This window comes from Lepisosteus oculatus, unplaced genomic scaffold (genome assembly GCF_040954835.1).
Source record: "Lepisosteus oculatus isolate fLepOcu1 unplaced genomic scaffold, fLepOcu1.hap2 HAP2_SCAFFOLD_78, whole genome shotgun sequence".
Lineage (NCBI taxonomy): Eukaryota > Metazoa > Chordata > Actinopteri > Semionotiformes > Lepisosteidae > Lepisosteus > Lepisosteus oculatus.
Window position 1 is genome coordinate 738,105 of NW_027168341.1, and position 26,432 is coordinate 764,536.

Sequence of the window (26,432 nt, forward strand, 5' to 3'; positions counted from 1 at the left end):
GAAACAGGCTGACAGGACGACAATCAAATTGCAAAAACTCATCAAAGCACTCGATAGAGTATTTGAATCCACAAGTAGCTACGAGCAACTTTGTCCTGGCTTGCATGAAAGTCGGAAAATGTCAAAAAGAAAAAGATGGTGGCTTTTTCATATTCGTTCTTTTATTTTTAGTTCGTTGCTGCTTCTGTCCATTGTCCTCCTGCCTGGCTCTTGACCTGTTTGAACGCACACAGTAGACTTTCATGCAGGGGATTTGTCCTGAGCCTCTGTGAAAGACCCACCCACCCCCATAAATAACTGCTCTAGAAACACATGAATGCAAAACTAAACCACAGCTTAAAGAGGAGCTTGTCATGACCGCCAGGCAGTTAAGACCAACTCTTAAGCGATCTAATCAGCACCAGCAGTGGGTGATTATTAACAAACGCCGCCGCACGAGTTAACCCACCTGCACACACTCCACCGTGCGGTACGCAGTGCTATTTTTACCATCTTTACCTGCTTCCCGCTGGTATTGAGTCTACTCCTTGAGAGCTCTACCTGGCGTTTTTTCCATTACCTCGTTTATTCTGGATATTGGACTCCCCTTCTGCCTTTTCGACTTTGGACCTCGCCTCTCACCTCGGACTGTTTGCCACCAGTGTTCTCCCTGGATTACGACTTACCTTACGCCTCTTGACCATGAAACAAAGCAAAGCAGAGCAAAACAAAACGAACAAACGAAAACCCTCACGTCCCGCACTTGCATATAACGCCGTTACATGCCCAAGCGGTATTGTACGTCATCCTAGCACTGCACCCCGGGGCGTATGGTATATGGGAACGAGCACACGCCACGAATCGTCTCGAATCACTCCCTACAGCTGTAAGGCACCTTGAAGCGTGCACCCCCAACATTCTTCTTTGCGCATCTGTGAAAGGTAAACTCTTGAGCAAACTCTGAACCAGCTCTAAGGAAACTAATCCGATTAGACGTTACTTTGACTCATCCTTTAAGGGACCCTTGTTAATTGGAGAATCCAATGATTTCGAATGAATTCTGTATGCGTTAAAAGACAGCTATACACAGAAAACATGCAGGACACTTCTCATGATGTTTCCCGAGCCGAAACACAGTGCGTTTTTCCAAGCCATCTGACAAAGCCCTCCCACTGAAAACTGCAGCAGATCATGTAAAGACTTTCAACTTTGTAACTACTGCACGCACGCACAGGAAGCAGAATAAATTCCTCTTTTCAAACTGTCAAAGGTTTGCTTTGCGAACACTGCAGGACATCGCACAATCGCTTTTGAACGGGGACAAACGATTTCTTATGGGGCGCAGTAAGTACAGACGTTTAAAAAGCTCCACTCATGCCGACGATGCAGCATGAAGAAGCGCAACCTAACGTTTGCATTCCTAGCAAATTCCTTTTATTTTTTTATAAATAAAGACAGTCTTGTTTAACAAACAACACACACAACATTTTACATTGTCAATTCAGTTCAAATCAATGTATTTCTATATAGCGCCTTTCACAACAAGGGCTTCCCAAGGCACTTAACAATGCAAGTTGTTAAGAACCTTGTGTCTAATATTCCGCCTAGGTAACGTGCTGTCTCTTTGAGGCAAATGTTTAAATCCTCTGAGTTAAGTGCTGAAGTTATAGTAGTCCTATCAGTATTGTTGCCTCCGATCAACAGATCCTCAGTTTTCTCAGAGTTGAGTAACAAAAAGTTTTCACACATCCAAGTATTTCCTTCATTAATGCATTTAACTAAAGTGATAATAGAAGAGCTGTCGTTTGGTGTAAACAAAATGTTTATTTGAGTGCAATCAGCATATGAATGAAAGTTCATATTATTTTTTCGGATTATCCTACCTAGCAGCAGCATGTAGAGAGAGAGAGCAATATTGGTCCCAGCACTGATCTTCTGGTACCCCAAATTGAACTGGTGACATTGATGAAGCAGTACAATTATTAGATATTTGAACATAATGAAAACGATGAGTAAAATGTGAAGTAAACCACTGAAGGACGGTTCCAGATAAGCCAACCTCAAACTCAAGCCTGTGTAACAAAACAGAGAGGTCAACCGTGTCAAAGGCAGCTCTAAGATCTAGAAGCACAAGCACTGTTGCATTCCCCGCATCAGTAGCTAAGAGAATATCATTTACGACTCTTGTTAATGCAGTTTCAGAAACCAGACTGAAATTTCTCAAGTATATTATTTGAATCCAGATACGATTGACGTTGGGCAACAACTATTCTCCCAAGACTTTTAGATTGAAATGGGACCTTTGAGACAGGCCTGTAGTTGTTAAGAACTTGTGGATCCAAATTTGACTTCTTAAGGAGCGGTCTAACAACCGCTACCTTAAATTGATCAGGTACAACGCCTGACGCAAGCGATGCATTCATCATACTAATTATAGGTCCTGCCAGTCCTTCGAGGGAATCTTTGACTAGCTGAGTGGGGATGGGATCTAGCGAACAGGTGGTTGACTTTGTCTTATGTCTGTGTTTATGAATCCACCATAAGAAGAAATCTGAACAGGAGTGGTGATCATGCGAGGTCACCATGGAGGAAACCACTGCTCTCCCCCCCAAGAAAACCACCACTGCCCCTCTCAAGTTTGCTAAAGACCACATGGATGTTCCACAGCAACTCCTGGAACAATGTTCTGTGGACAGACGTGACAAAAGTTGAACTTGTTGGTAAATGTGCACAGCGTTATGTTTGGAGATAACAAAACACTGCATACCAACTCCAAAACCTCATCCCACCTGGGAAGCATGGCGGAGGCTGTACGGCTTGCAATCATCGAGGGACCGATGAATTCCAAGATGTATCAGGAAAATCTACAGCAGAATGTCAGGGTGTCTGCCTGTGATCTAAAACTCGAAAGACGCTGGGTCATGCAGCATGACAAAAACAAAGGAGTACATCAACAACAGAGTGGCTGAAACAGAAGAAATTCCGTATTTTGGGATGGCCAAGTAAGAGTCCTGACCCCAATCCCATTGAAGTACTGTGGCGTGATCTGAAGCAGGCCGTTCAGTGCAAGACATCCCAAAAATATACATGACTGAAACAGTTTTTCATAGAGGAATAGGCCAAAATACATCCTAACCGCTGCTCAGGTCTGACCAGCCGCTACAGAAAGTAGGGGTTGAGGTTTTTGTCATAAAGGAGGTTCCACTAGCTCCTTAATATAAGGGTTCACGTACTTTTTCCATCAATGACCTTGATTGTTTTAACCATTTGGTCAATAAAGAAACAGCAATGTCAAATGTTGGGCGTGTGTTGTTTGTTAAATCAGACTCTCTTTATTAATTATTATGACTTAGATAAAGATAAGATCACATGTTAGGAGCCATTCATGCAGAAATCCACATCATTCCGAAGGGCTGTTTACAAAAGTTTTTCTCCCAACTGTATGTGAGAGAAAAGCAGAGACGCTCACTGAGTAAGGTGGGGTTGCAGCTTTGCAAATCACAAGGACATTTGTACGCTCAAAATGGGACAGGAGCACCCCAGATGGGACTCAAACCCACAATCCCTGGCTTAGGAAGCCAGTGCCTTATCCATTAGGCCACTGGGGCACACTGGGGAAAGTTAGGCAGCAGAAGGTTTACTGTGACCTGAGAAGGACCGGCATCCAATCACGGTGGTACACACACACACACACGCTCTCACTCATCTGAGCTACACAGCTACCAAGATGATCTCAGGTGCGCCGAGTTGGTACGGAACATATTGAACTGATCGACGGCGAATTGTCTCTCAGACAGGCTTTTCACCTCTGAGCTCCCTGACTGACAGTAATCAGCTAGGTAGTGAAACAGTCAGCTGCTTCTAAGCCTTAAACAGCTGCATCGCGGCGCTTCCACAGAGAGATGATTTGAAAGCCAAACATCGCCCATTGGGAACACCTTACTATCACTAGTTTAAGAGACTCTTAAGGTCTTGCAGAGGTGCCTGTCTAATAGCATGCGCTTTGCAAGCTATAGGTGTTTAGGCTGAGGCAGAATGCCTGTTAACAAAATGTTTTTCTAAAGGGGCCTTGCACTCTTTTCCAAGCAATGGTCACCATCCCCACCGAGTGTCACAATGTAGTCATGTCCTAGGACATCACCTGTTAGTCTCCATTTGTCTGCCACCAACACTTTAGGTTACGGGGTCACAACCGCACCCCGGAGACCAGAGGAGCCGTTGGCGTTCTGGCGGCGCAGATTGGGCTGAAGGTGGGGCGCTTGAATCTCGCTGTTGGAGGCCGTCTGAAACTGACCCAAGCCTTTCCCTTGAATTAAATGTAAATAAGAAATGAACCCCAGATGCACATGGAATCAATCACGTGTTTCCTTTGAGCCGTTTCAGAGACTGCTCCAGAGTTTACCTTGCACAGATGCGCAAAGATTAATGATGGGGGTGCACGCTTCCAGGCGTCTTACAACTGTAGGGACTGATTAGAGACAATTCGTAGCTTGTGCTCATTTCCCTCTATTCCCCGTGTTGCAGTGGTAGGATGACGTAAATTCCTGCTTCGACACGTAACGGGATTATAATCAAGTGCAGGAGCTGAGGGCTTTAGTTTTGTTTCGTTTTCCATGGCGATCGTAAGCGCGCAAATCAAAGGCAATTCCTGCGTCTAACACGAATGTAAATGCTTTTGAAAGTGCAGTGTGGTGCAGCTTGTAAAATCCTTGTCCACATTTTTGGTTTGTTGATGTTTTTTCTGTCTGCCAAAGTTGCATTTTGACATCCGGACTGGGGGACTTTACCATTTGAACGTGAAGCCAGCCTTAAACCCTCTGAGGCGTGTCTGTCTGCCGGCACGAATCTTGGAAAGGTATTTTTTTTAACGAAGACCAACTTTAAAAAGGTTTCCGCAGCCACCTCGCAGTCCGTGTTTGATTATAGGAGGAATGCGGCGGCATTGAGCTCGCATTTGTCGTGCTCGAGTGGTTAAGGTGATGGGCTCGAAATGCGTTGGGGCTTCCCCGCGCAGGTTCGAAACCTGCCGACTCCGGCGTCTGCCGCACGTCGCCTTGTGCCTGCGCGGCAGAGGCGAAGTGCCGCTTCTCCTTTCCTGGTACTATAAAAACGCGAAATCGTTTGGACCCGCTGCCGTGGAAATCAATTCTTCAGATAACCACGCATTTTGCGTTCGCACCTCTGGTGCTCTACTTATGCCTTTGAAAACCTAATGAATAAAGCTGAAAGAACCGACACGATATGTAGGTGCTGGTAAAGCAGGCAGTAAAGAACTGTTAACAGCAAGGGTTTCAGTGGGTTAACTGAGGAGAAGGCGTGATCGCTAATTGTTGACTTTGTATTTGGTGTTAGAAACACTCTTACTGTGCATGACGTGCAACAAATGTAGCCACAGAAATTGCATCACGCTTTCATGTATGCTATTGCAGACACCAACGTTGCCTAGATAGAAAACCGAAATAGCCGTGGGTTTGCTTGCTGGTCTGAAGGATCTCTCTTCGAATCTCTATCATTTGTCAATGAAAGTAAAAGGCGCTGCAATCTCATACGTTCAGAATCAAACCCGCAGCTGTTGTTCGACTTTATTTCTTGACTAATTACAACTGAGTGTCGCATGAGCAGTTACGTAAACTTGTCTGGTATATTTGAACACAAATGCCGTTCTTCAATTAAAACTAACAGTACATTGTCAGGGACATTCAGTTCTATACAAACAAGAGACAGACAAGAGAATATTTCTACCGTTCATGTGGACTACGTGTTGACTTACTGATCGGAATAATTGAAAGGTTCGGGCTCATAGCCGATGCAGTGCGTGCTAATTAGAACAGCAACGCTGAGCTCTCAGCACCGTACTGAGCCCAGGTGTTTTTCTAAAGCTGTCAGGTGCAGTTCATTTACATGAAGGAAATCTCTTACTGGGTACGATTACAATGCAGTAAGTAGCACAGACTACTTAGGGAGTAGCCCGATGCGTTTAAAAACGACCCGAGCCAGGCAGGAGTCGAACCTGCAATCTCCTGATTCGTAGTCAGACACGTTATCCATTGCACCACTGGCCCTGGTGTGACACTGCAGGACTGTAACCCAGTGAGATCAGCACTGCAACTAGTAAAATATTACCCCCGGTCCATTCTTTTCCAAAAGTGAGAAACACCTGTTTTCTACATCTTGTCTGTTTTAAAACCATATCTCTTTAAACCAAACCAAGAGTTTGTCTTTTGCACTGATATTCTGATTCATTTCGATTTCAAAGAAAAAAAAAACATTATCTTCCAAAGCATCATAAAATTGTCCATTCTTCCAGACTCTACTTCTCTCTTGTAGTAGTACAGCAGACCTTTCCAGGTGAGCAGATCACAGAGTCCGAAATATGCTTCCTCCATCAAGCAAAGTACCTGAACATGACTCTGTCTTCATAAAAGCGCCCCTGTAATAAAGAAATTAAATCCGAAATCAAGAGGGCAGTTGCCTACTGAAGTTCAAGAAGTCATCAATTTTAACCTAGCAACACATTAAAGGCTGCATCTATACAAGTACGATTCTAGAAATGCTCACCAGATTACGTTTTAAGAAGGAACTGCGCCTCAGGTTCCGCCGAGATCTTAACTTGGATGGCAGGATTCAGAGTCCAGAGTGTGGACTGATGGCGCACGGAGGGTCCACATACTGTGGATCCCTCAGTTTTCTTCCGCGTGTTTAAACCGCCAGCGTGTGACTCCCCTGTCCCCGTGACCTCATTGCTCTGCTCTCTCCTCTGTGCAGCCGAGCCCGATTCACGGTAAAGTGAAAAAAAAGATGCCCTCAACGTGGGATTTACTCTGGATCGAGGATAGATGTCACCTTTTTATCGTTGAACAGGATGTATGTGATGTGGCGACTAGGTTCAATTTTGTATCCTCTTTAAAAGATTAAGGACTGGGGTGAGCGTGATTTACCACCCTTTCAGCTAAGAACCCGACATGAGCACCGTTTAAGCTGCATAGACTCGGTCGTTTAACTCTTCTCCATTAGCAGGGTTAAGGTTAAAGAAAAAAAACATTGCTGACTTCTTTTTTTTTGCCAGCCGCTAGCGCTGATTAGCAATGTTTGTATTTCATGTTTTGCAAATTCCATCAATTTTAAGAAAAACAAGTCGCGTTAAAGACAGGAAATGAATACTTGCATTTAATTAAGTCTAGCCGTAGGCGGTTATCCACTGGGATTCAGACCCAGGGCCTCCTGTTTACTAGACAGGCGCTTTAACCAACTAAGCCGCAGCGCCCCAGGAGTGCTGTCCTTTTGCAGCCACTTGGACACACCACTCAGACACATCTGCATTCGGTGTGTGCTCCGCCTGCTCGCTGAGCAAGTTGCCACCTTTACATACAATAGCAACATCGACACCAAGAGAAAGGATGACAAATGGCTTTTATCTGGAACTTTTCATGTCCAAGGAGCTCAATGTGCTTTCTGTGTACAACAGGGCCACTGAACTCCACGCTGGCCACTGAACCACAGCAGTGGCTTGCTGGCTTGACATCTCCCAAGGAAAATGTTGAAATCGCGTGTGGAACAGGAAATTGACCCTCGAGTACGAGGGAAAAAAAAGAAAAAGATCATCTGGAGCATCAAAGGTGCATCATTTGGACACTTTGTGGGCTTGAAATACAAAGAAAATCATGTTCTATGGTACAAGATAAATACAAAACTTAAGCTTTTATTATAATTAGATTTGTTTATAAAGCATAAGCAATCATTTATTACATTAATATATGTAAAAATAACATTTTAGCATCATACGTTTAGTATATTTAGTCCCTAATGCTGAAAGAAATGATCATAGAACATGACTTCTAACCTTACCTGCGGTGTTTTTGATCCCTATTGCTCAATGCACAGTGAAAGCATTGCATACATGTGTCTGACAATGAGAAATGGGCCCCTGAGACAGTCATTTGCCTGTTTCACAAATTATCGTATTTTACTAGAGATTCTGTTTGGGATTCAGATGTGCATTCGGACAGCAATCCTTTTCAAGAAATGATACGTTCTGGATGAGGTCAAAGGTGCTGGAACACTGTATTTAGGATGTGTTTGCAGTTATTCTGTGTTTCTAGCTTCAACCCAGTGATATATATATATATGCTCACTGATTTTTTGGTACATGCCCAGGGCAATAATCATTATGAGGATTTATTTCCATATGTGCTAGAGGTAGTGTTGTGAAATTCTTCAACACACTGGATCGCAGGTTTAAACCTGCACTCTTACTCCTTAAATACCAACAAATGCAGATATGTAGCAATCATATTGTAGCTGACACTCATTTGCCTGTTTCACAAATGATCATATTTTACTAGAGATTCTGTTTGGGATACGGATGTGCATTCTGACAACAATCTCTTTCAAAAAATGATTTTACCTTATCGCAGCTTTGCCCCTCTTGCCTCTTTGGAAAATATCTCCATCTTGTGGTCGTTGTTGGTAATGTCTTCTTATGCCCTTTTTTTATTTCAATTCTTTATTAGTTGATTCTAGAATCTCTACAATAGATCTGAAAATATCAGTTTTGTAGCAGACAATATGACATTAGTTATAGTCCAATTAAGACTTTATTACCCTGTTTGTAACATAACAAATTAAAATTGATTAAAACTAAGTTTGGAACACCAGGGAACATAAAAAATGATTTTTAGGAAAACCATGAGGTTCTCTGTGTCCGATGCCTGCAAGGGGAGAAAGCTAGAATCCTTTGCTTTTTCAAAATTTGAAAATAAACATCATATAACAACAGCTTTCATTCCTAGGAGTGAAAAATAACCATTTTTGAAGACATATTAGTTTCTAAAACACTACAATAAAGTTAAAAACATCCGTTTTATATTACTTTTAGTATTTTTAGTGAAATTAGTCATTTATTGCACTATTTTTAATATAATCTCTAATTAAAAGTGAATAGAATTAAGTTTGGAGCAACAAGGAACACAAAAAAAAAAGATTTTAAGGAAAAAAATGATGTCTTCTGTGCCAGGTGCCTGCAAGGGGAGAAAGCTAGAATCCTACCCAGGCTCCTGGAGCTCTGTCCTGGCTAAAGGAGGGTGAATCCATCCCCTTCAAAGCTCCATGAAAAAATGATCATTTAAAATTTGAAAAAAAAAACATCATATAACAACAGTTTTCATTCATAGGTGTGAAAAACAACCATTTTTGAAGACATATTAGTTTCTAAAACACTACAATAAAGTTGAAAACATCCGTTTTATATTACATTAATTTTTGTGAAATTAGTCATTTATTGCACTATTTTTAATAAAATCTCTAATTAAAAGTGATTAAAATTAAGTTTGGAACAACAAGGAACACAAAAAAAAAGATTTTAAGGAAAAAAATATTGTCTTCTGTGCCAGGTGCCTGCAAGGGGAGAAAGCTAGAATCCTACCCAGGCTCCTGGAGCTCTGTCCTAGCTAAAGGAGGGTGAATCCATCCCATTCAAAGCTCCATGAAAAAATGATATTTTTAAATTTGAAAAAAAAAACAACATTATAGAACAACATCTCTTGGTCCACAGAGTGCAAAAATCCAACTTTGAAGAAAATCCATTGACTGATCCCCGAATCCTGAAGTTTCTTCGCATGATATCGGGCTTGCAACCACTTTCTGGAAAATGATGAAAAATGCCAAAAATGAAAAAAAAGTTATCAATTCTAGAGCCTAAGAGGAAACTAAGACAAATGTATATCTCCAAATAATTGTATGTGCTTCAGAAGAGCCCAGGAAAGTTTTTTGCATACATGAAACCACGCCCGTTTGCATGTAAGCAGACATGGTTGCACACACGACTGCATGAAAGCACGCGTGCATGCAAAATCATCCTGTTAAGCATTTGAAAAGCCGCACCACGGCGCACTTGAAATAGCTCTTACATTAGTGGTCGACACAGGAATCGCCTTTTTATTTACGCTCTTACCAACGCGATGGAAAGCAAAACAAAGCAAAGCAGAGCAAAACAAAACGAACAAACGCAAAACCCTCACGTCCCGCACTTGCATATAACGCCGTTACGTGCCCAAGCGGTATTGTACGTCATCCTAGCACTGCACCCCGGGGCGTACGGTATATGGGAATGAGCACACGCCACGAATCGTCTGAAATCACTCCCTACAGCTGTAAGGCGCCTTGAAGCGTGCACCCCCAACATTCTTCTTTGCGCATCTGTGAAAGGTAAACTCTTGAGCAAACTCTGAACCAGCTCTAAGGAAACTAATCCGATTAGACGTTACTTTGACTCATCCTTTAACAGTTTTCAGTCTCTGTCTTTAAACACCTTGCTCAGTCACATTCAAGCCACAAGTACTCTTCTCGGATGTTGCACAAACAAATCCTAATGTCTTGAAAGCATTGCGGCATGTTTGTGTCCCACTTCCCGTGGCTGCAGGACGACTGACACGATCGGACAAACACAATCTGTGGCGTTTAGCGTGACATAGTCTTGCAGGCATCGTGCTGTCTTACTGCAATACTATACCACTTGAGGAAACAGTTCATCTGGCCATGAAACTCATTTGAACGTCTAGCTACAGCAACTAACAATAACATGATTTATTCAGGATGTGTGGAACCAGCACGTCCCGGAGACAGCTTCTGAAATCGTGAGCATTCTCTGGTGGTGTCCTGGAGGGCTCCCTCGGGCATGTGTTGGTGGTATAGTGGTGAGCATAGCTACCTTCCAAGCAGTTGACCCGGGTTCGATTCCTGGCCAATGCAGTGGCAAGTGTTTTCAAATGCTGTCACAAGCCTTGGATTGTGACTAGCAAAGCAAAGCCTTTTGAAAGAGCTAAAGCACTGCAAAACGGAATTGAAGGAGAATCTTACAGGGGATTATGAGCGGTGTCTAAATAAATAAATTCACAGCGTCCGCGGATGGCATTTTGCAGCTGGAAGTAGATGTAGACGCTTTTTGCACACAGCACCAAAAAAGCGTCTTTTTTGAAGGTACAGGCATTGAGCATTGGTGGTTCATTGTTAGAACTCTCGCCTGCCACGCAGGAGGCTTGGTTTCGATTCCTGGCCAATGCAGTGGCTTTTGCAGCGAACGGCTCCATCACTTGCATCCCAACTTTTGCAACTCGCAACTGAAAACCCACTGAAGCTAAGCAGGTGTGAGCCAGGTCAGTACCTGGATGAGGGTGAGCTACAGGGAAAAACAAAGCTTCCAGCTGGAAGTGGTGTTAATGGGGCCAGCGGGGAGGCGCTCACCCTGAGGTCTGTGCGGGTCCCAATCTCCCAATATAGTGACGGAGAAGCTGTGTTGTAAAAGGGCGCTGTCTTTTGGATGAGATGTAAAACCGAGGTCATGGTGCTCTGTGGTCATTAAAAATGACCACCAAAACCTTTGACAAAAGCTCTTGGTAATTGATGGTCTTCAATAATGTTTCTCCTTTAGGTACATTTAAAATCAGCTGAATAATGCTGTGAAACCATGAAACCGCATGAGAAAGCCCGTACACTGAATTACACGGCTTTCTATTCAAAGGAGGACAAAAGAAATTCCCTGAGTTCGATTTTTTGCAGCACAGAGAGGAGCGCTGTTGTGAGGCCGGTTAGCTCAGTTGGTTCGAGCGTGGTGCTAATAACGCCAAGGTCACGGGTTCGAGCCCCGTACTGGCTAGGTCCTTTTCTCCTCTCTTAACAAAGCTGTTAGGTTCCTTTCCGTGGTGAGAGGGGTTGTCATGCAACGCTGCAACATAGTGCCGACAGACAAGAGTGTTGCGGGAGAAGAGAAAAGTGTTTGAAGATTTAAGAGTGTCTTAGGTGGAGCCAAAATCAAGTGTCACAAATACAAGTGGGAGGATTTCCAATGTTTAATATGGTAAAAATAAGCGGAAGTTATCTGCCGGTCCGGCACAGTCTGCCATGCTTTTGTCATATACTGTAAAGTGGTGTCGAACTGGGTGTCGAACTGGAGCCTCACCATTTGCATATGTGAGGCTCCAGTTATACATCGAGTGTCACATTTAATGACAAAAATGAAGAGAGTTAAAGCAGCTGGAGAGGTTTTCTTACAACTTTTGAGCTGACACAGTTTTGGAAAATGTTTCCTTCACGCTGCACTGTACAACATAGGCAGCCAAGAGTCTCCAAAACAAAACAGAATTGACAGATAGGAGAAAATTCCCACTCATCCTGAAGTTCCCAAAATCCAGCACTGAGCGTAAACAAAGTGTCTAAGTAGCGTGGGAATGCTAACCCTAACCCTAGCTGGAGTTTGAGCAATCCAGCACTGAGCGTAAAAAGATGAGTCAAAGTAACGTCTAATCGGATTAGTTTCCTTAGAGCTGGTTCAGAGTTTGTTCAACAGTTTACCTTTCACAGATGCGCAAAGAAGAATGTTGGGGGTGCACGCTTCAAGGCGCCTTACAGCTGTAGGGAGTGATTCGAGACGATTCGTGGCGTGTGCTCGTTCCCATATACCGTATGCCCCGGGGTGCAGTGCTAGGATGATGTACAATACCGCTTGGGCACGTAACGGCGTTATACGGAAGGTTTTCGTTTGTTCGTTTTGTTTTGCTCTGCTTTGCTTTGTTTTGCTTTCCATCGCGTTGGTAAGAGCGTAAATAAAAAAGCGATTCCTGCGTCTACCACTAATGTAAGAGCTATTTCAAGTGCGACGTGGTGCGGCTTTTCAAATGCTTGTGGGCATTTCTCTGTTGTTGATTCTTTTTTTGTGTGTAACAAAGTGGCATTTTCATGTCCGAACGGGGAGACTTTATCATTCCGACATGAAGCCACCCTTAAGTCCTCTGAGGCGTGTCTGTCTGCAAGGCTTGTATTTTGGAAATGTTTTTTTGAAACGGAGAACGACTTTGAAATAGGCTTCCGCCGGCGCCTCGCGATCCAGGTAAGATTGTAGCAAGAACGCAGTGGCAGTGGGGCTCGCTGTAGTCGTGGCCGAGTGGTTAAGGCGATGGACTAGAAATCCGTTGGGGTCTCCCCGCGCAGATTCGAATCCTGCCGACTACGTTGTCCGCCTCCAGTCGGTGTGTTTCGGCGCAAGCAAAGAAGCGCGCCTCTTTGCTGTTCCTGGTGGTTTTAAAACGCCCAATCGCTTGTACCCGCTGCCTTGGAAATAAGTTCTTCAGCGTCCGCGAATGGCATTTTGCAGTTGGAAGCAGATGTCGACGCGTTTTGCACAGAGCACCAAAAAAGCGTCTTTTTTGAAAGTCCAGGAACTGAGCATTGGTGGTTCAGTGGTAGAATTCTCGCCTGCCACGCGGGAGGCTCGGGTTTGATTCCCGGCCAATGCAGTGGCTTTTGCAGCGAGCGGCTCCATCACTTGCATCCCCTTGCAACTCGCAACTCAAAAAACCCACTGAAGCTAAGCAGGTGTGAGCCAGGTCAGTACCCGGATGAGGGTGAGCTACAGGGAAAAACAAAGCTTCCAGCTGGAAGCGGTGTTAATGGTGCCGGCGGTGGGGCGCTCACCCTGAGGTCTGTGCGGGCCCCAATGCCCCAGTATAGTGACGGAGATGCTGTGTTGTAAAAGGGCGCTGTCTTTTGGATGAGATGTAAAACCGAGGTCACAGCGCTCTGTGGTCATTCAAAATGACCACCAAAACCTTTGACAAAAGCTCTTGGTAATTGATGGTCTTCAATAATGCTTCTCCTTTAGGTACATTTTAAATCAGCTGAAAAATGCTGTGAAATGGGGGGGCACTTCAGGCCAGTGTAGGATTTGGGTTACAAGAAACATGAAACTGCACGAGAAAGCCCGTACACTGAATTACACGGCTTTCTATTCAAAGGAGGACAAAAGAAATTCCCTGAGTTCGATTTTTTGCAGCACAGAGAGGAGCGCTGTTGTGAGGCCGGTTAGCTCAGTTGGTTCGAGCGTGGTGCTAATAACGCCAAGGTCACGGGTTCGAGCCCCGTACTGGCTAGGTCCTTTTCTCCTCTCTTAACAAAGCTGTTAGGTTCCTTTCCGTGGTGAGAGGGGTTGTCATGCAACGCTGCCACATAGTGCCGACAGACAAGAGTGTTGCGGGAGAAGAGAAAAGTGTTTGAAGATTTAAGAGTGTCTTAGGTGGAGCCAAAATCAAGTGTCACAAATACAAGTGGGAGGATTTCCAATGTTTAATATGGTAAAAATAAGCGGAAGTTATCTGCCGGTCCGGCACAGTCTGCCATGCTTTGGTCATATACTGTAAAGTGGTGTCGAACTGGAGCCTCACCATTTGCATATGTGAGGCTCCAGTTATACATCGAGTGTCACATTAAATGACAAAAATGAAGAGAGTTAAAGCAGCTGGAGAGGTTTTCTTACAACTTTTGAGCTGACACAGTTTTGGAAAATGTTTCCTTCACGCTGCACTGTACAACATAGGCAGCCAAGAGTCTCCAAAACAAAACAGAATTGACAGATAGGAGAAAATTCCCACTCATCCTGAAGTTCCCAAAATCCAGCACTGAGCGTAAACAAAGTGTCTAAGTAGCGTGGGAATGCTAACCCTAACCCTAGCTGGAGTTTGAGCAATCCAGCACTGAGCGTAAAAAGATGAGTCAAAGTAACGTCTAATCGGATTAGTTTCCTTAGAGCTGGTTCAGAGTTTGTTCAACAGTTTACCTTTCACAGATGCGCAAAGAAGAATGTTGGGGGTGCACGCTTCAAGGCGCCTTACAGCTGTAGGGAGTGATTCGAGACGATTCGTGGCGTGTGCTCGTTCCCATATACCGTATGCCCCGGGGTGCAGTGCTAGGATGATGTACAATACCGCTTGGGCACGTAACGGCGTTATATGGAAGGTTTTCGTTTGTTCGTTTTGTTTTGCTCTGCTTTGCTTTGTTTTGCTTTCCATCGCGTTGGTAAGAGCGTAAATAAAAAAGCGATTCCTGCGTCTACCACTAATGTAAGAGCTATTTCAAGTGCGACGTGGTGCGGCTTTTCAAATGCTTGTGGGCATTTCTCTGTTGTTGATTCTTTTTTTGTGTGTAACAAAGTGGCATTTTCATGTCCGAACGGGGAGACTTTATCATTCCGACATGAAGCCACCCTTAAGTCCTCTGAGGCGTGTCTGTCTGCAAGGCTTGTATTTTGGAAATGTTTTTTTGAAACGGAGAACGACTTTGAAATAGGCTTCCGCCGGCGCCTCGCGATCCAGGTAAGATTGTAGCAAGAACGCAGCGGCAGTGGGGCTCGCTGTAGTCGTGGCCGAGTGGTTAAGGCGATGGACTAGAAATCCGTTGGGGTCTCTCCGCGCAGATTCGAATCCTGCCGACTACGTTGTCCGCCTCCAGTCGGTGTGTTTCGGCGCAAGCAAAGAAGCGCGCCTCTTTGCTGTTCCTGGTGGTTTTAAAACGCCCAATCGCTTGTACCTGCTGCCTTGGAAATAAGTTCTTCAGCGTCCGCGAATGGCATTTTGCAGTTGGAAGCAGATGTCGACGCGTTTTGCACAGAGCACCAAAAAAGCGTCTTTTTTGAAAGTCCAGGAACTGAGCATTGGTGGTTCAGTGGTAGAATTCTCGCCTGCCACGCGGGAGGCTCGGGTTTGATTCCCGGCCAATGCAGTGGCTTTTGCAGCGAGCGGCTCCATCACTTGCATCCCCTTGCAACTCGCAACTCAAAAAACCCACTGAAGCTAAGCAGGTGTGAGCCAGGTCAGTACCCGGATGAGGGTGAGCTACAGGGAAAAACAAAGCTTCCAGCTGGAAGCGGTGTTAATGGTGCCGGCGGGGGGGCGCTCACCCTGAGGTCTGTGCGGGTCCCAATGCCCCAGTATAGTGACGGAGATGCTGTGTTGTAAAAGGGCGCTGTCTTTTGGATGAGATGTAAAACCGAGGTCACAGCGCTCTGTGGTCATTCAAAATGACCACCAAAACCTTTGACAAAAGCTCTTGGTAATTGATGGTCTTCAATAATGCTTCTCCTTTAGGTACATTTTAAATCAGCTGAAAAATGCTGTGAAATGGGGGGGCACTTCAGGCCAGTGTAGGATTTGGGTTACAAGAAACATGAAACTGCACGAGAAAGCCCGTACACTGAATTACACGGCTTTCTATTCAAAGGAGGACAAAAGAAATTCCCTGAGTTCGATTTTTTGCAGCACAGAGAGGAGCGCTGTTGTGAGGCCGGTTAGCTCAGTTGGTTCGAGCGTGGTGCTAATAACGCCAAGGTCACGGGTTCGAGCCCCGTACTGGCTAGGTCCTTTTCTCCTCTCTTAACAAAGCTGTTAGGTTCCTTTCGTGGTGAGAGGGGTTGTCATGCAACGCTGCCACATAGTGCCGACAGACAAGAGTGTTGCGGGAGAAGAGAAAAGTGTTTGAAGATTTAAGAGTGTCTTAGGTGGAGCCAAAATCAAGTGTCACAAATACAAGTGGGAGGATTTCCAATTTTTAATATGGTAAAAATAAGCGGAAGTTATCTGCCGGTCCGGCACAGTCTGCCATGCTTTGGTCATATACTGTAAAGTGGTGTCGAACTGGGTGTCGAACTGGAGCCTCACCATTTGCATATGTGAGGCTCCAGTTATACATCGAGTGTCACATTAAATGACAAAAATGAAGAGAGTTAAAGCAGCTGGAGAGGTTTTCTTACAACTTTTGAGCTGACACAGTTTTGGAAAATGTTTCCTTCACGCTGCACTGTACAACATAGGCAGCCAAGAGTCTCCAAAACAAAACAGAATTGACAGATAGGAGAAAATTCCCACTCATCCTGAAGTTCCCAAAATCCAGCACTGAGCGTAAACAAAGTGTCTAAGTAGCGTGGGAATGCTAACCCTAACCCTAGCTGGAGTTTGAGCAATCCAGCACTGAGCGTAAAAAGATGAGTCAAAGTAACGTCTAATCGGATTAGTTTCCTTAGAGCTGGTTCAGAGTTTGTTCAACAGTTTACCTTTCACAGATGCGCAAAGAAGAATGTTGGGGGTGCACGCTTCAAGGCGCCTTACAGCTGTAGGGAGTGATTCGAGACGATTCGTGGCGTGTGCTCGTTCCCATATACCGTATGCCCCGGGGTGCAGTGCTAGGATGATGTACAATACCGCTTGGGCACGTAACGGCGTTATACGGAAGGTTTTCGTTTGTTCGTTTTGTTTTGCTCTGCTTTGCTTTGTTTTGCTTTCCATCGCGTTGGTAAGAGCGTAAATAAAAAAGCGATTCCTGCGTCTACCACTAATGTAAGAGCTATTTCAAGTGCGACGTGGTGCGGCTTTTCAAATGCTTGTGGGCATTTCTCTGTTGTTGATTCTTTTTTTGTGTGTAACAAAGTGGCATTTTCATGTCCGAACGGGGAGACTTTATCATTCCGACATGAAGCCACCCTTAAGTCCTCTGAGGCGTGTCTGTCTGCAAGGCTTGTATTTTGGAAATGTTTTTTTGAAACGGAGAACGACTTTGAAATAGGCTTCCGCCGGCGCCTCGCGATCCAGGTAAGATTGTAGCAAGAACGCAGCGGCAGTGGGGCTCGCTGTAGTCGTGGCCGAGTGGTTAAGGCGATGGACTAGAAATCCGTTGGGGTCTCCCCGCGCAGATTCGAATCCTGCCGACTACGTTGTCCGCCTCCAGTCGGTGTGTTTCGGCGCAAGCAAAGAAGCGCGCCTCTTTGCTGTTCCTGGTGGTTTTAAAACGCCCAATCGCTTGTACCCGCTGCCTTGGAAATAAGTTCTTCAGCGTCCGCGAATGGCATTTTGCAGTTGGAAGCAGATGTCGACGCGTTTTGCACAGAGCACCAAAAAAGCGTCTTTTTTGAAAGTCCAGGAACTGAGCATTGGTGGTTCAGTGGTAGAATTCTCGCCTGCCACGCGGGAGGCTCGGGTTTGATTCCCGGCCAATGCAGTGGCTTCTGCAGCGAGCGGCTCCATCACTTGCATCCCCTTGCAACTCGCAACTCAAAAAACCCCCTGAAGCTAAGCAGGTGTGAGCCAGGTCAGTACCCGGATGAGGGTGAGCTACAGGGAAAAACAAAGCTTCCAGCTGGAAGCGGTGTTAATGGTGCCGGCGGGGGGGCGCTCACCCTGAGGTCTGTGCGGGTCCCAATGCCCCAGTATAGTGACGGAGATGCTGTGTTGTAAAAGGGCGCTGTCTTTTGGATGAGATGTAAAACCGAGGTCACAGCGCTCTGTGGTCATTCAAAATGACCACCAAAACCTTTGACAAAAGCTCTTGGTAATTGATGGTCTTCAATAATGCTTCTCCTTTAGGTACATTTTAAATCAGCTGAAAAATGCTGTGAAATGGGGGGGCACTTCAGGCCAGTGTAGGATTTGGGTTACAAGAAACATGAAACTGCACGAGAAAGCCCGTACACTGAATTACACGGCTTTCTATTCAAAGGAGGACAAAAGAAATTCCCTGAGTTCGATTTTTTGCAGCACAGAGAGGAGCGCTGTTGTGAGGCCGGTTAGCTCAGTTGGTTCGAGCGTGGTGCTAATAACGCCAAGGTCACGGGTTCGAGCCCCGTACTGGCTAGGTCCTTTTCTCCTCTCTTAACAAAGCTGTTAGGTTCCTTTCCGTGGTGAGAGGGGTTGTCATGCAACGCTGCCACATAGTGCCGACAGACAAGAGTGTTGCGGGAGAAGAGAAAAGTGTTTGAAGATTTAAGAGTGTCTTAGGTGGAGCCAAAATCAAGTGTCACAAATACAAGTGGGAGGATTTCCAATGTTTAATATGGTAAAAATAAGCGGAAGTTATCTGCCGGTCCGGCACAGTCTGCCATGCTTTGGTCATATACTGTAAAGTGGTGTCGAACTGGGTGTCGAACTGGAGCCTCACCATTTGCATATGTGAGGCTCCAGTTATACATCGAGTGTCACATTAAATGACAAAAATGAAGAGAGTTAAAGCAGCTGGAGAGGTTTTCTTACAACTTTTGAGCTGACACAGTTTTGGAAAATGTTTCCTTCACGCTGCACTGTACAACATAGGCAGCCAAGAGTCTCCAAAACAAAACAGAATTGACAGATAGGAGAAAATTCCCACTCATCCTGAAGTTCCCAAAATCCAGCACTGAGCGTAAACAAAGTGTCTAAGTAGCGTGGGAATGCTAACCCTAACCCTAGCTGGAGTTTGAGCAATCCAGCACTGAGCGTAAAAAGATGAGTCAAAGTAACGTCTAATCGGATTAGTTTCCATAGAGCTGGTTCAGAGTTTGTTCAACAGTTTACCTTTCACAGATGCGCAAAGAAGAATGTTGGGGGTGCACGCTTCAAGGCGCCTTACAGCTGTAGGGAGTGATTCGAGACGATCCGTGGCGTGTGCTCGTTCCCATATACCGTATGTCCCGGGGTGCAGTGCTAGGATGATGTACAACACCGCTTGGGCACGTAACGGCGTTATACGGAAGGTTTTCGTTTGTTCGTTTTGTTTTGCTCTGCTTTGCTTTGTTTTGCTTTCCATCGCGTTGGTAAGAGCGTAAATAAAAAAGCGATTCCTGCGTCTACCACTAATGTAAGAGCTATTTCAAGTGCGACGTGGTGCGGCTTTTCAAATGCTTGTGGGCATTTCTCTGTTGTTGAATCTTTTTTTGTGTGTAACAAAGTGGCATTTTCATGTCCGGACGGGGAGACTTTATCATTCCGACATGAAGCCACCCTTAAGTCCTCTGAGGCGTGTCTGTCTGCAAGGCTTGTATTTTGGAAATGTTTTTTTGAAACGGAGAACGACTTTGAAATAGGCTTCCGCCGGCGCCTCGCGATCCACGTAAGATTGTAGCAAGAACGCAGCGGCAGTGGGGCTCGCTGTAGTCGTGGCTGAGTGGTTAAGGCGATGGACTAGAAATCCATTGGGGTCTCCCCGCGCAGATTCGAATCTTGCCGACTATGTTGTCCGCCTCCAGTCGGTGTGTTTCGGCGCAAGCAAAGAAGCACGCCTCTTTGCTGTTCCTGGTGGTTTTAAAACGCCCAATCGCTTGTACCTGCTGCCTTGGAAATAAGTTCTTCAGCGTCCGCGAATGGCATTTTGCAGTTGGAAGCAGATGTCGACGCGTTTTGCACAGAGCACCAAAAAAGCGTCTTTTTTGAAAGTCCAGGAACTGAGCATTGGTGGTTCAGTGGTAGAATTCTCGCCTGCCACGCGGGAGGCTCGGGTTCGATTCCCGGCCAATGCAGTGGCTTTTGCAGCGAGCGGCTCCATCACTTGCATCCCCTTGCAACTCGCAACTCAAAAAACCCACTGAAGCTAAGCAGGTGTGAGCCAGGTCAGTACCCGGTTGAGGGTGAGCTACAGGGAAAAACAAAGCTTCCAGCTGGAAGCGGTGTTAATGGTGCCGGCTGGGGGGCGCTCACCCTGAGGTCTGTGCGGGTCCCAATGCCCCAGTATAGTGACGGAGATGCTGTGTTTTAAAAGGGCGCTGTCTTTTGGATGAGATGTAAAACCGAGGTCACAGCGCTCTGTGGTCATTCAAAATGACCACCAAAACCTTTGACAAAAGCTCTTGGTAATTGATGGTCTTCAATAATGCTTCTCCTTTAGGTACATTTTAAATCAGCTGAAAAATGCTGTGAAATGGGGGGGCACTTCAGGCCAGTGTAGGATTTGGGTTACAAGAAACATGAAACTGCACGAGAAAGCCCGTACACTGAATTACACGGCTTTCTATTCAAAGGAGGACAAAAGAAATTCCCTGAGTTCGATTTTTTGCAGCACAGAGAGGAGTGCTGTTGTGAGGCTGGTTAGCTCAGTTGGTTCGAGCGTGGTGCTAATAACGCCAAGGTCACGGGTTCGAGCCCCGTACTGGCTAGGTCCTTTTCTCCTCTCTTAACAAAGCTGTTAGGTTCCTTTCCGTGGTGAGAGGGGTTGTCATGCAACGCTGCCACATAGTGCCGACAGACAAGAGTGTTGCGGGAGAAGAGAAAAGTGTTTGAAGATTTAAGGGTGTTTTAGGTGGAGCCAAAATCAAGTGTCACAAATACAAGTGGGAGGATTTCCAATGTTTAATATGGTAAAAATAAGCGGAAGTTATCTGCCGGTCCGGCACAGTCTGCCATGCTTTTGTCATATACTGTAAAGTGGTGTCGAACTGGGTGTCGAACTGGAGCCTCACCATTTGCATATGTGAGGCTCCAGTTATACATCGAGTGTCACATTAAATGACAAAAATGAAGAGAGTTAAAGCAGCTGGAGAGGTTTTCTTACAACTTTTGAGCTGACACAGTTTTGGAAAATGTTTACTTCACGCTGCACTGTACAACATAGGCAGCCAAGAGTCTCCAAAACAAAACAGAATTGACAGATAGGAGAAAATACCCACTCGTCCTGAAGTCCCCATAATCCAGCACTGAGTGTAAACAAAGTGTCTAAGTAGCGTGGGAATGCTAACCCTAACCCTAGCTGGAGTTTGAGCAATCCAGCACTGAGCGTAAAAAGATGAGTCAAAGTAACGTCTAATCGGTTTAGTTTCCTTAGAGCTGGTTCAGAGTTTGCTCAAGAGTTTACCTTTCACAGATGGGCAAAGAAGAAAGTTGGGGGTGCACGCTTCAAGGCGCCTTCCAGCTGTAGGGAGTGATTCGAGACGATTGGTGGCGTGTGCTCGTTCCCATATACCGTACGCCCCGGGGTGCAGTGCTAGGATGACGTACAATACCGCTTGGGCACGTAATGGCATATATGCAAGTGCGGGACGTGAGGGTTTTCGTTTGTTCGTTTTGTTTTGCTCTGCTTTGCTTTGTTTCGTGGTCAAGAGGCGTAAGGTAAGTCGTAATCCAGGGAGAACACTGGTGGCAAAGAGTCCGAGGTGAGAGGCGAGGTCCAAAGTCAAAAAGGCAGAATAAATATCCAGAATAAACGAGATAATGGAAAAAACGCCAGGTAGAGCTCTCAAGGAATAGACTCAATACCGAGCAGCGGGAAGCAGGTAAAGATGGTAAAAATAGCACTGTGTACCGCACGGTGGAGTGTGTGCAGGTGGGTTAACTCGTGCGGCAGCGTTTGTTAATAATCACCCACTGCTGGTGCTGATTAGATCGCTTAAGAGTTGGTCTTAACTGCCTGGCGGTCATGACAAGGTCCTCTTTAAGCTGTGGTTTAGTTTTGCATTCATGTGTTTCTAGAGCAGTTATTTATGGGGGTGGGTGGGTCTTTCACAGAGGCTCAGGACAAATCCCCCGCATGAAAGTCTACTGTGTGCGTTCAGACAGTCACAGGTCAAGAGCCAGGCAGGAGGACAATGGACAGAAGAGCCAACGAGCTAAAAATAAAAGAACGAATATGAAAAAGCCACCATCTTTTTCTTTTTGACATTTTCCGACATTCATGCAAGCCAAGACAAAGTTGCTCGTATCTACTTGTGGATTCAAATACTCTATCGAGTGCTTTGATGAGTTTTTGCAATTTGATTGTCGTCCTGTCAGCCTGTTTCTGTTTTTTTTTTCAATCTAGTGATGGAAAGTAAGAGGGAAATGATGGAGCAATCAATAACCGCTCCGGAAAAATGGCAGAAAGAAATGGCCCGTCACTAAGGACATTTGTGAAGCAGAGGAGTGACATCACCACAAAGGCGACTTATTCTGCTGATCGTTTTGGTGAATAATGATTGAGGCGCGTTAAGAGAAAGGTAGCTGCGTCAGCATGCTTAGGCTGCAAAGGATAAAGCAAAGGTTTACTCCATGCTGAAAAGAGAAAAAAAGAAGCACAACGTTTCGGCTGTGGAGCCTTCTGCGCCATCTTCTTTAGCGATGGTGATGATGTTTACATTGGAAAAACTGAGACACGCATACCAGAGGGGCTTGAACCACCAACCTTTCAGTTAACAGCCAAATGTACTAACCGATTGCTCCACAGAGACTGACGGCCTTTTGCTCCCTACATTTGCAGGTTTATGGTCAAAGAAAACAATCGTTTGCGCTTCTTGTAGCCAGCAATATTTTTTCACTGACAACCAAGAAATTGATTTCATCTTTCACAAAATGTATGGATTTCTTCAAAAACAAGTTATTCCAGAAAGGAAATGAATTCTTGCATTAAACTGAACCAAGCTGTACATGTTTGTCTGAAATGATACATTTGGCACAACAAGACACGGAGAGAGGCACAGCTGGTATTCAGACCCAGGATCGCCTGCTTACTAGGCAGGCACTTTAAGCCACTAGGGAGCACCGCACTTTTACAGACACTTGGACACATCTGCGCTCGGTGTGCACTTAACATAATCTCTGAGCCCGTTGCCTCTTTCCCATTTAATAGCAGAACTGACGCCAAGAGAAATGATGAGAAATGGCATTTATCTGGCACTTCTCATGGAGCTCAATGCCCTTGACACCTCCCCAAGGCAACAGAGCTGTGCATTCTTTGGCGACAACATTTTTTCTTTTGTTTAATTTCTATACTTATTGATAGAAAAAAAAAACGATATGTCATGTACTGTAAGGGAAATGTCTCTTTTCATGGGGAAAGCTAGCACCAGCAAATGTTGTGTTTAGAAGAAGTGATTTAACATGACACGTGACCTAACATACCGGAGCAAAAGCTCACCCAGCAAGCCCTGCTTTACTTCTACAGGAGAGAAGTAGAGTCTGCAAGATGTTCAGCTGGGTAGCTATGTCAGCATGCCTCGGCTGCAAAGGAACAAGTAATAGGTTTATTGCATGCTGAAAAGAGAAGAAAGGAAACACAACGTTTCGGCCGTGAGGTCTTCTCACACCTGAAGAAGCCTCACACCTGTAAAAGGTTCCATGGTTTTCTTTCTTCTCTTTTCAACATGGAATACACCTATTGTCTGCAAGATGTGACAATTTCACGGTGTTTTGGAAGAAAACCTTTTTTCTTTGAATTCAAAATCAATCGGAATTTCAGCACGACACATCAACACTTTTTCTGTTTTAAGGAGATGATATTTTAAACCTGATAAAAATAGTAGGAAACACAAGTTTCTTGCTGTGAAAATTTAGATGGGGAAGTGTACTACTGGTAGCAGTGTAGAGCTCTCTGTGGTGGAGTGCAAGCGCATGTTCTATGGGCCAGTGGCGTAATGGATAACGCGTCTGACTTCGGATCAGAAGATTTTAGGTTCGAGTCCTGCCTGGCTCGTGAGGCTTTTAAACCTCTCAGGTTCCTCGGTAACAGGTTGCCGTCATGTATATGAACTATAGAAAAGCATTTGCCACAACCCGTAAATTAGCACGCAAGTGCGGGCTAGTTAACACAGAACTGTATGGAGATCATCTCCAGCTCCGAGCTCAATTGCAATGAAAAAACATGCAGAACAGAACTGGAGAGCAGCTGAATTTGTGCTCAGTAGGGTGGGGAGGACTCAGCATTGCTATTGTTCTAATTGGCATGAACTGCAGGGGATCTGAATCAGAACATGTCAGTTAGTTCGATCATTGCGTCAATATGTAGGCCACGTTAATATAGAATTATTACTTTGTCTGTCTCGTCTTTGTATATAGCTGAATGTCCCTGACAATTTCATGTTAGTTTTTAAGAACGACATTGGTGCTAATAGATACATATATAGCATATAAGGAACACGTAAAAGTTTAGTCCATGCTGAAAAGATAAGAAAACCGCCACAACGTTTCATCTTGGAATAAATCTTTACTTGTTGTTTTGCAGCCTACCCATTCTGACCTAACTCCTCCCTTGAAATTCCCTAACAGATAAGGGTACGTAACGGCTCATGCGATGCTCAGTTGCAATTTGTCCCAAAACAAACAAGAACAGCAGCTGAGGGTTTGAGTTTGAACATGCACTGTATTAAAGCAGCTTTTATTTCCATTGATAAATGCTAGATATTCCTACAGAGATTCTCCAGGTGAGTAAGCGATTCCTGTTTCTGTTTCTATTTCTGTTTCATATATATATACAGTATATATATATATGTTACATGTGTCTCTGCAATAGTATACATGTGTTATACACTATCAGGGGCTGCTTTTTTGTGCACCTCATCTACAACAAGGTTTTTTTTTTCATTTATGTTTGTGGACCTTCACCATTTGAGGAAGTGAGTTAGATAAGAAAGTTACAGGTATGGTGAGCAATGACTGACAAAGGCACGTACTGCATATTCCTTATAGAAGTGTAAGCAATTTGTTCTAAAAAACACCGGCTAAAGTAAAAACATCGTTAGCAATCTTATTACTTAAACAGAATTAACATCAATAAACTGTAAGGTGCTGGTACATGCGAGTAGATTTGATCTTCTATTAAACAAAAATGCAATTACAGCTCTAAAAAGGTCAACCTAGACTTCTGTAACAGATCTGTTCAGGTCATCGCTGTTCCTCTGACCTTGTGAGTCTTTGGAATTTTAAAAGTGTATTTTGCTTGCCTTTCATGTGGTCTGTGTACAAGTCACTGTGGCGTATGCGGTCCTACACAGCCTTGCTATAGACGTGACGAGCCTCCGCTATGTTGCAATGGAGAAAGGTTCAGTACGGAGCTGCCGAGAAAATTCAGCTGGAAAGCTCGTTGCAGAAAAGCATCGTTATCTGTGTCTAGCTGCAGAGCGTCCTTCGTGGGTGCTGAAGAATCGATTTCACAGGCTGCAGGTCCAGGCGATTTAGAGTGTTAAAGGTCCCAGCGAAAACGAAACGGCGCTGGTCCTTTTAAACGCACGCACGCAACCAAATGCAAAGGACGCCGTAGTCGGCAGGATTTGAATCTGCGCGGGGAGACTCCAACGGATTTCTAGTCCGTCACCTTAACCACTCGGCCACGACTACAGCGAGAGCTACTGCCGCTGCCTTCTTGCTACAATCGAACAGGGAGTGCGAGGCGGCGGCGGCGGCGGCGGAGGCAACTTTTTTCAAGTTCGCTCTCCGTTTAAGAAACCTTTTACGCCATACGTGCAAGCACACACACACACCTCAGAGGACTTAAGGGTGGCTTCAAGTTGGAATGATAAAGTCTCCCCGTTCGGACATGAAAACAGAACGTTCTTAGACAGAAAGCAATCAACAACAGAGATATGTGGACGACGATTTCAGTCACTGCACTTTGAATAGCATTTTTACTCCAGTTACAGGAGATGCACCAATGGCCCTTGACCTACGCTCTTACCAATGCCTTGAACATTCAAACAAAACAGCCCTCAAGTCCTGCGGTTTAATATAACGCTGTTACGTGTCGAGGCAGTATTTGACTCTGTCCTACCGTTGAGACACGGGGCGTACAGATGCAGCTATTCAAAACAAGCGGGCGATACCACATTATTTTGCGGTGCGCTTTACGCAGTCGACCATGAGTTACCGTAAATTCTCCTATAAAACCGCAAAAAAATAATAGTATCCGGAATTTCTGCAAGGTGGAGCTAATAAAGCTCAACCTCTCATATTTGAGCTGTCGCCATCAAAGTCTTTAACGAAGATATTACTAATAGTATTAATAATGAATGACCTTGGACAAGCTGTAAACTCAAAGTAGTGCCCTGGTCCACATTCTTTTTTTCATTGACCGTCTTTGTAAAAGTAACACCACAGCATTTCGCAATCACGCATTTGTTTCCAATCATGCAAAGTACAGTAATTTTTGAGAATCTC

The 26,432-nt window shown here is 44.9% G+C and overlaps 9 non-coding genes across 9 annotated transcripts; 7 read left to right on the top strand and 2 right to left on the bottom strand.

The window, feature by feature from the left end:
• Positions 1–3,514: 3,514 nt before the first annotated feature.
• Positions 3,515–3,587, bottom strand: trnar-ccu (transfer RNA arginine (anticodon CCU)). Its single transcript has one exon. It is a non-coding gene; the product is annotated as a tRNA-Arg (tRNA).
• Positions 3,588–5,968: 2,381 nt separating this feature from the next.
• trnar-acg (transfer RNA arginine (anticodon ACG)) lies at positions 5,969–6,041 on the bottom strand. Its single transcript has one exon. It is a non-coding gene; the product is annotated as a tRNA-Arg (tRNA).
• A 5,514-nt stretch (positions 6,042–11,555) lies between these two features.
• trnai-aau (transfer RNA isoleucine (anticodon AAU)) lies at positions 11,556–11,629 on the top strand. The gene has a single exon. It is a non-coding gene; the product is annotated as a tRNA-Ile (tRNA).
• A 2,195-nt stretch (positions 11,630–13,824) lies between these two features.
• On the top strand, positions 13,825–13,898 carry trnai-aau (transfer RNA isoleucine (anticodon AAU)). Its single transcript has one exon. It is a non-coding gene; the product is annotated as a tRNA-Ile (tRNA).
• A 2,183-nt stretch (positions 13,899–16,081) lies between these two features.
• On the top strand, positions 16,082–16,155 carry trnai-aau (transfer RNA isoleucine (anticodon AAU)). Its single transcript has one exon. It is a non-coding gene; the product is annotated as a tRNA-Ile (tRNA).
• A 2,194-nt stretch (positions 16,156–18,349) lies between these two features.
• Positions 18,350–18,423, top strand: trnai-aau (transfer RNA isoleucine (anticodon AAU)). The gene has a single exon. It is a non-coding gene; the product is annotated as a tRNA-Ile (tRNA).
• Positions 18,424–19,988: 1,565 nt separating this feature from the next.
• Positions 19,989–20,059, top strand: trnag-gcc (transfer RNA glycine (anticodon GCC)). The gene has a single exon. It is a non-coding gene; the product is annotated as a tRNA-Gly (tRNA).
• A 559-nt stretch (positions 20,060–20,618) lies between these two features.
• On the top strand, positions 20,619–20,692 carry trnai-aau (transfer RNA isoleucine (anticodon AAU)). Its single transcript has one exon. It is a non-coding gene; the product is annotated as a tRNA-Ile (tRNA).
• A 3,211-nt stretch (positions 20,693–23,903) lies between these two features.
• trnar-ucg (transfer RNA arginine (anticodon UCG)) lies at positions 23,904–23,976 on the top strand. Its single transcript has one exon. It is a non-coding gene; the product is annotated as a tRNA-Arg (tRNA).
• The last annotated feature ends 2,456 nt before the right edge of the window (positions 23,977–26,432 follow it).